The sequence below is a fragment of the Chaetodon auriga genome, chromosome 7 (assembly GCF_051107435.1).
Source record: "Chaetodon auriga isolate fChaAug3 chromosome 7, fChaAug3.hap1, whole genome shotgun sequence".
Taxonomy (NCBI): Eukaryota; Metazoa; Chordata; class Actinopteri; order Chaetodontiformes; family Chaetodontidae; genus Chaetodon; species Chaetodon auriga.
In genome coordinates this window covers 16,208,674-16,216,415 of record NC_135080.1, presented here as the reverse complement: position 1 = coordinate 16,216,415, position 7,742 = coordinate 16,208,674, and positions in this window count along the sequence as shown.

Below are 7,742 nucleotides of genomic sequence, written 5' to 3'. Positions count from 1 at the left end.
GGTTTTCCAGTATCGGTAATGATATTAGTTTCTATGCTTTTGCAAGGCTGCCGAGCCGTTAACGATGGAGGATGGAAATCTGAGGATTTTTGGTGGAAAAACCAAACATAAGCTAGCATTACAGCAATAAATTCGTTCTGCATTCTTTACTGATGGCTAAACGAGCCGCCATGGCTGTGGCTGCTCGTCACTGTGCTGTATTGATGTACTCATATCAGTCATGTATTATGAATGAGGATGAGACACAATGAGGATCTTAAAGAGCTCCCAGTAGGGGGTTTTTAATACACGTGGAACTTGTGGTGGTATTGATATGTTATTTCACCCAAAAAGCCTCTCAACCCAAGCAGGAAGGTGGCGCTCCAAGCTCGGCAGTTGACCGCAATTTGAACTCCGGAGACATAAAGTCAATAAATCAGCAGTTGAACCGTCTGTGAAGGAGACTGGCAGCTGTACTTCTTGTCACCTTGACAGATGAATGGCACGTCTCCTTGTTATCCCATTGAACATCTATACTTTTATCATTTCTCTACCTCTGCCTTATCCCCTTACCTCTGTTCTCATTTGTCTTTATTTCTGTCACCGCATCTCACTTGTACTCTTTATCTAGCTCTAATGGATTCTTTCTTCTTGTACTTTTTGCAACTTTTTTCTCCCCCACCCTCTTGTCTTTCTCTCACTTCCTTCCCCTCCATTTCTCTTTCGCTCTTGCTCTTCTCCTCAGTTTTTGTCCTCTCATCCTCTGGTTATTCGAGGACGTGGAATAGCATCATGTCTCAGGCCACTGGAGGACTTTTAGAAGTCAACAAGAGAGAGACTGACATGGTCTCCTGAGTTCCTGCACACACACACACACACACAAACACGCAGAAATTCATTCACACACACCAGTGTTAAGCTCTCAAATTCCCCACAAAAAGCTTCACTCCCACAAGGCAAGATGCCACAGAGAGAAAAACAAAGAGATGGAATGTTTTCTCTCTATCCTCCTCTTTCCTTCTCTTTCTCTCCTCCTCTCGCTGTAGTCCTCAGTAGTTCTCTGCAGTGCAGTACAAACATGCAGAGTGATCAAAGAGTCTGGGGTGTCAGAAGCAGGGGACAAGACGGACGTGCGTGGAAGACAAGATGAGAAAGAGCGGCAGGAGAACAGAGCTGTCAATCAAATATTCTGTCAAACTCAGTGGAGCTTGTATCCCAGTGGCATGCCGGTGGACTTCTGAGCTTACCTGGAGGACCATCAGTGTGCTATCATGGCTCCTGCTTTGTTGTCATTGCAGGGCTTCATTATGTCTAAATTCAGGGGGCTCTCAGGTGAAGAATGTGAAAAAATAGTCATGAATAGTAGGGTGATGTCCGCCTGTCCATGCTGTAAAACTCCACTGTACAAATGCTTGCTGATAACTGATGATGATAGTGGCAATAACTGTTCATTTTAGGGAACATCAGCAGAAGGTGGAGAGAGATGTCATTTTCTACTTTCCCACCATGGACACGTGCATTAATATAAGAGCTATGATGCACTTTATTCCTGCATTGATGTTGCTATTAAATATCTTTAAGCCAACTCTAATGTGACAAATTTGAGGTGAAAAATGGGAGAGTGCAGTGAAATCGGGAAAAAACATTCATTAGGAAAACTTCCCCAGACCAAATTTAATACCCCCCATTAACTAACTCACTCTGTAATTTTTTTTTTCTTTCTAAAGAGCATTTCATCTTTGCCTTGAATGGGGATACTGATGCTTAATAAGCCCAAGAAAAGTCGTAGAGTAAGTTTGTTGAGAAAAAAGTCAAATTAATATTGTTCAAATGATGGCAGTTTTATGCCATAGCGCTGCTGTGCGTATCATGGAGTCACAGCACCCTCTTCTGGATCCACAGAGAAGTGCATTTATATTCGTGCTTTTAAAGCTGCTCTATGCTTTGTGTGTATGTGTTTACTGCATCCTCACTCAGAGAATTTACTCTTACTGAAGGTGAAGTGGATTCTAATCCCCATGTCAGACCTTTGAATAATTAAAACTGACTTAATCCTGGTAAAAATACCACAGTTCATTTTGCTGGTGCAGTATCCAAGACACACAATAGACAGAACTAATCAAGAAATGGCATGCGTTATTATCCATTTACATGGAGTGCTGAACTAAAATGCTGTTCTTACTTTTTCTGTATTATACACAACTATTTCTGGCTTTCTCACTGTTCAGCATTGCTCTTCCTTCTTCTTTCTTAACCGCCCTAGTCTGCTGAGAGGAAGACTCCGTCTGTGTCAGCAATGAAATCCTAATACCTGTGAGTGAGCAGCCCCATCATTTACCTGTCCTGATTCAGGGTGTAATTTAACAGGAAACCCTTCCGCACAACGAGAGCGCTTGACTGTTTCCAGTCCCACCGACACTGACTTACCAAACCTGTCCTTCAGTCCAATATTTTCTTTGTCCTTGTTTGCAAAATTGCTACATGGACAAAAAACAATTATTACAAAACACTGTGACAAGTGATAGCTTGTTAATAGTGAAGGACGGATCACTCCACAATCTAAGGATGAGGGTGAAAAGCAAAATCAGCAGCAACAATTGAGAATGCAACATGAGCACGTCATGCCTTACCTCATATACTTACTGTGTCCCAAATCAAGCGCTCAATAGGCTGAAGAGCACCATCCAAGGTCGGTCCTTCAGTGGAGATGAAGGCAAGGTTGATCCTGCAGCCTCACAGAGACCAACAGTGATGTAAAATGTGGGTGCTTCTCTGTGAACTTGTAAATTTTAACATTTCTGAGCTTAAGTTTTAACCGTCAAACTGCAAATAATCCCAGAACATAAATATCTGGTGGTCACATCTTTCAAGATTTTATGAATTGACAACCTTATGTCGTTATCAGAGTTTCAAAGTGTTGTGTTTGGCGTTGCCACACAATCTATGGATCCTAAAAAGGCGAAAAACTATTGATGCCAATTAACAAGGAAAAAGAACATAAATTTCAATTATTGCTTTTTAATTAATGGATGTTGAATGATACTGTTTGTTTTTTTTATACCTGGAGAACTTTTATCCCACAAGTATATATCTGAGACCTTTTGAGACTATTACCTGAACAGACCTCTTACCTCTGATTGTCTGTACAAAATCAGCAACAGTCAGCACAGCACTGATGCACACAGTATCCCTGCTGCCTAGCAACAAAGGAGCACCCTTTAGAGCAACATTTCTTCTGTCTGTGGTGAGACATGAACAGAGAGAGAGAGAGAGAACAGTTCTTGAGTTATTCTATTGATTTGCTTCACTCTAATAAGTGTTAGTTGTAGCTTGTTTCATTTGAAAAAATCTTTACTGATTACATTGCGTGGCTCAGTAAACAAATGTGTGTAATCAGTCAATATTGAATGCTTCTACGTGTAGTAGGAGTTTTCACATTGAACAGTATTCAGTGCTTAAACTGCTGTTGGAGAGCGCAGGAGCAGGCGAGGCCCTCCACGCCGAGAGCTGAAGTTCAGCACCAAGGAGAGCGACACGCTCCAAAGAGACATTCAGCACCATGGAGAGCGACCCTTTGCAGGCCAGACGAGAAACACAGCACAAATCCGACACAAGACCGTCAACTGCAGTCTTTAAGATTGCTCCAAGGTGCATTTAATTAAATTAATTTGCATGAGGTTTACATTTAGAATGCAGATGGGGCAGCTGTTGTAATTGCCTGCAGCGTTCCCTGTTAGGATTTTACCAAGCATACCTTAAACAGTTTAAATTCTGCAAAAATAGACCAGATAAACATATTGCAAGTAGCCACTAGATGCTACAACAGATTGTTACAACCCATCACACAAAAGTATTGGAAGAAAGACTGTGTGCAAAATGGACATTTTGGCCTGAGGCTTGTGCTACATGGTCGCTCATGTTGTATCGAAAATGAAAATGGCTAACTGACCATCAGCGTGCGCATTTGGCGGCAAACTGTGCAGCTATTGTTGGGCACCATTACACAAAACTCAATACCATCGAGACATAAATGGAAACTTTGTGATACATAGATGGACGTTGGAAGCACTACATATCCTGCCACCATCAACTAGGGGATGGCAATCCAATATAACAGGCAACTATTAGTGTTTTAGCCTCTATTATCAAATTCATTCAGAAAGGAGTGTTACAATTGAGATTTTGTACCGTGACAAAATAAGCAAATTCTGATTTCTGTCTCATTGAACTGATGTACAGAAATATCCCCTAATTTGAACTGAGCTCTGCCCACTTGTGAGGAGCACAGAGAAAAACACAAACAGGGGAATCTCTCACGTGAAATAACCCAAACTAACTTTGGCAGAAATAGTCATGTTCACATAGCTGCAGAGGAAGAAGCTGGCACAGTGAATCCTTGTACGGGCCTTTAAACTTAACAGTAACAAAGCTGTTGAGTAAGCAAACAAAGTGACAAGCACAAAAATAACTGGGGCTAACATGTAGAAGTGTCAACCTCCAGCAGGTGTCAACCACTCATGACTCACAGGACAATGACAGGTGAAAAACACTAAAAATGCACACTCTCTCTCTCTCTCTCTCACACACACACACACACACACATTGGCTGCTTCACAAGTTTGACACACAGCAGCAGAATCAGTAGAGCAGCTGGTGCTAACCCAATAACAACCTGACAGCTTGTTGCCAACAGATTGCTTCCCCAGCTTGAAGCATCCTTTTAGCCCCAGCAACAAAATCCCAGAATAAAACAGAGACTAACAACAGCATCATCAAGGTAATACTATTCCTGTAAGTAGCCAATAGCGTAGAGTGAATTTAAAGTGATTCTAACATATTTTTGTGCAACATCAGTGAACTATTCCTCATTATACACAATATGGTGTTATTTGCATATCATATATGCTTTCACCAAAGAGTTACTGTATACTGTTACTGCATATGTGTTGTACTTAGTATTATGGGGGAGTTGCTTTGTACAACATATGTTGAACCAACTTAAACGCATAAAATTACACAGTGTATAAACTACTTAACTATGTTATGTGTGGCATCACTATAGACACTGCTGGTATCAGATTTTAAAAATATGATGAGTTGTGTCTTATACAGTGAAATAAAGTGCTGTGTGGGTGTTCACTGTTGAACAGACAGCCGTGGCGGCAGCTCTGCAGCTGGACGTAGGCACACTGGTGCTTTGAGCTAAATGCTAAAATCATCATGCTGATGCTCAGCAGGTATAATCATGTTCACCGTCTTAGTTTATCATGTTGGCATGCTGATGAGCATGAACAGCTGAGGTTGGTAGGGATGTCACTGTGATAGGTATTTAGTCACAAACTAAATATTGGACATGTTGAGACTTTAGATATATTAAGTGAAGAGTCAGAGGATCACTCAGGACGTTAGAGTTCATCCTGATATGACATCAAAGCATTAGCACCTCCAGGAGTTGTGGAGATATTTCAGTGGTGGGCCACCCGACAGACCACCCACTATACAGTACCTCTTCTCTATTGCTGTAGGGATCAGTTCCATTAGTGCTAGAGATGTTGTTAATTTGTACTGATTCTCACTTCATAATTTGTTCTTTTCCAAAAAAGGTATCTCATTTTAAAACAAACAACTTTTCGATGGTCTTTGAAAACTGTGAAGAAAGGACATCTGTCTCTAATTAGTATAATTAGTACATCCTTGTTATCTCTTTTTTTAATTCCTTGAGTGACCTTTGCTATTTCAATCGTCTGAAATGATTTATTTTATCAATTGACAGATGTTGTTGCACGGTTTTAGTTCAGTTTAGTCAAAGCTTTTGCATCAAAATCCCCCTGAGATGTATCATCTCGTTTTCAAGAGGGTCCCAGAACGGAAAACAAAACAACACACAACACCACAGTGAAGAAGAAGAAGAAGAAGAAGAAGAAGAAGAAGAAGAAGAAGACAATAAAAACAGAAGTCAGAACTTCAAGATAGATGCTATAACAACAAAAATGATCAAATCACTGAGAGCATTTCTGAAAACACACTCAATTTGTTTTAAGTGAATAAATCATTGTAAAATAAGCCAAATGAAGACAGGGAACAAATCTGGAGAGGTGAATTATTCTAATAAGATGCAGAAGCTTTTTTACCAATGAAGGATGAGTTGATACCAATAAAATGATCTTGTTCCGAGAGGTCGTGCATCAAGCATTACACTTATATATCCATGTTAATGACCTGAATCTTCTGCAGAGACACTGAGAGGAGCTTTGTGATAAACAATGTCAGCATAATCCAGTACTGGTAAAATAAGTAGTGAACTGAATCTAAAGCAACGTCTGGGACGATACAGACCACCAAATCCAGCTGATGGACATCATATGACAAGCGTTTCCTGCTGAGGTTAGAAGCTCTTTCTCTGGTCTCTGGTTTTCGTTGTTAGTTTTGTTGTTTCCTGTTTTATGTTGAAATTTTTCCTCATCTTTTGCTTTACTTCCTGCCTTTCTCCCTCCCAGTGTATTTAAGCCAGTGTCTTCCCTTCAGTCTGGGCCAGTTCGTCATGGCACCTTGTGTGTTGACCTTTGTGTATTTCCCAGTATTTTTTCACTTTTGCTTTGTTTTTCCTTGGACTTCACTGGTTTGGGCTTTTTGGATTCTTCTCCTTTTCTCTGGCCTTGTTTTCCTGTTTGATCTTATTTCTTTGGACTTGCCCTTTGCCTGCCTCAATATTCCCATGAGCCTTTTGTTTATTAATAGTTACTTCTCTGACTTGTAGTCTGCTTTTGGCTCCAATCCTTTGCTTCGATGTTCCCCGAACAAGTGTGGCATTATGCTGACCACGGCCCGCCCACTTCCTCTGCCTCCTTTCTCCTCCTAATGGCTTAATGTTTTCAAACCACTCTTCCAAGTCCCTCTTGCCTCTTCCTTCCTCCCATCCTGTCTAAGCAGAATGCCTCCTCCCCTCCCTCCCTCACTCATTTTCTCTAATGCTCCTCTCATCTTTCCTCTATGCTGACATCACCCATTTTTGTGAAAACTGAGATTATGAGCCAGTTCAGAGGAGTTACTGAGGCTTCTCCTCCGCCCCCACTCTTTCCACCAGTCGTACATCATTCTCGTTTGCCAGCATCACCTCTCTTTGCCCCAAGTAGAAAGCGAAAAGACAGATGTAAGGGTGATACCTGTGACTACCAATTAGTGTTTGCCTCTTTTATTTCCCAGTATCCTCTCCTGCCTCCCACCCAGGAAGGATGGATAGAGGCACGGATTAAAGGAGGGATGGTCTCTGCTTAATTTTTTGTTTGTCTGCACGGCAGCCTGGTTTCTCCTCATTCTTATGACCCTACAGACACACTATTTTCCTGATGATGCGCACGTTTCGTCATATCCACATCTGGAATTTTGGTATTGTTACTTAATGGAAGTCCAACATACATGTGCTGCTACTCTCGCCTGAAGTTGGCTGTCATCTTAATTTACATGCACATATACATGAGCAACAACTGACAAGAAACACCAACATGAAGTGTCCAAGGTGGGGCTGCCACAGTCCTTATTCTACAAGTCTGTGGAGCTCTAATGGATGATGGAAGACCATTTATCCAAAATATATTCCCTCATTTGGTGCTGATTGCTCCAAAATCTCTCATCATTTTCAGTATGGCTGAAGTTTGGTGGCCGTGATGGCACATTAAGCGAGACTGATAAATCAGCCAAGGCAAAATAATGGTCGGTCTGTCTGCAGATAAATAAGAAATTGCAGTTCAGAACGCCAAAGTAGG